Source organism: Chenopodium album, chromosome 10 (genome assembly GCF_948465745.1).
Source record: "Chenopodium album chromosome 10, dcCheAlbu1.1, whole genome shotgun sequence".
Classification (NCBI taxonomy): Eukaryota; Viridiplantae; Streptophyta; class Magnoliopsida; order Caryophyllales; family Amaranthaceae; genus Chenopodium; species Chenopodium album.
In genome coordinates this window covers 27,441,558-27,442,463 of record NC_137843.1, presented here as the reverse complement: position 1 = coordinate 27,442,463, position 906 = coordinate 27,441,558, and the positions used below count along the sequence as shown (strand labels likewise).

General features: G+C 41.3%; 1 non-coding gene across 1 annotated transcript; it reads right to left on the bottom strand.

Moving 5' to 3' along the window:
• Nucleotides 1–281: 281 nt before the first annotated feature.
• Nucleotides 282–387, bottom strand: LOC145565772 (small nucleolar RNA R71). The gene has a single exon (XR_014095151.1). It is a non-coding gene; the product is annotated as a small nucleolar RNA R71 (small nucleolar RNA).
• Between the last annotated feature and the right edge of the window lie 519 nt (nucleotides 388–906).

The following is a 906-nucleotide window of genomic DNA, read 5'->3' as shown; positions in this document are numbered from 1 at the left end:
GAGCACGTGGTTGTTCACTAGTGCCATTTGATTCGGAAATTGAGAGAACTATTGCAAGGTTAAGGAGAACTATCATCTCAAGGAGTTTGAAAAGTATTGCAATAGTATCAAGGTAAATGGAATTTCCCAAGAATTCATCCGCCTCAAGCTTTTTCCCTTTTCCCTCATAGGGCGTGCCTTGGAATGGCTAGACAAGGAAGTTAAGCCGAATTCTCTAAGGACATTGGATGAAGTGACCAAGGAGTTTCTATCCCGTTTCTATCCACAAAAGAAAATGGCGGAGGCTAGAGCTTTGATTCAAGGTTTCAAGAAAAAGCCTAGTGAGAGTCTCTATGAAGCATGGGAGAGATACAAAGAGTATCAAAGAGAATGTCCTCACCACGGAATTTCTACTTACCAAATTATTCAAATCTTCTATGGAGGCCTTAGTCCCCAAGGAAAATCATGTTTAGATGAAGGAGCCGGAGGTCCTATCATGAACAAAACGTAAGAGGAAGTGGTAGACATAATTGAAGACGTAGTGAGGTACTATAGAGATTGGCAAGATGGAGAAAGAGAGTCAACTAGCAAGAGTAGATCTTCGGTGTACTCGGTTGATCATCTAAATGCAATCAACAATCTATCCTCACAAATGACAAACTTGGGGAAGGAGATGTCCGCTATCAAGGCGAAGTTGGAAAGTGCTACCTACCAAGTTTCAAGTCTTCCCTCCCAATCTAAGGGGAGAGGTATGTCTTCTAATTTTCAACCCCCTCCCTCTTCTAATAACATGCCTAGTGGATGCTTGTTTTGTGATGATTGTGGGTCGTATGATCATGATGTTTCTAATTGCCCTCATGCAAGTATGGATGTTTGTGATGATCAAGATGGAAATGTGAATGAGCATGTGAACTATGTGTCAAATAA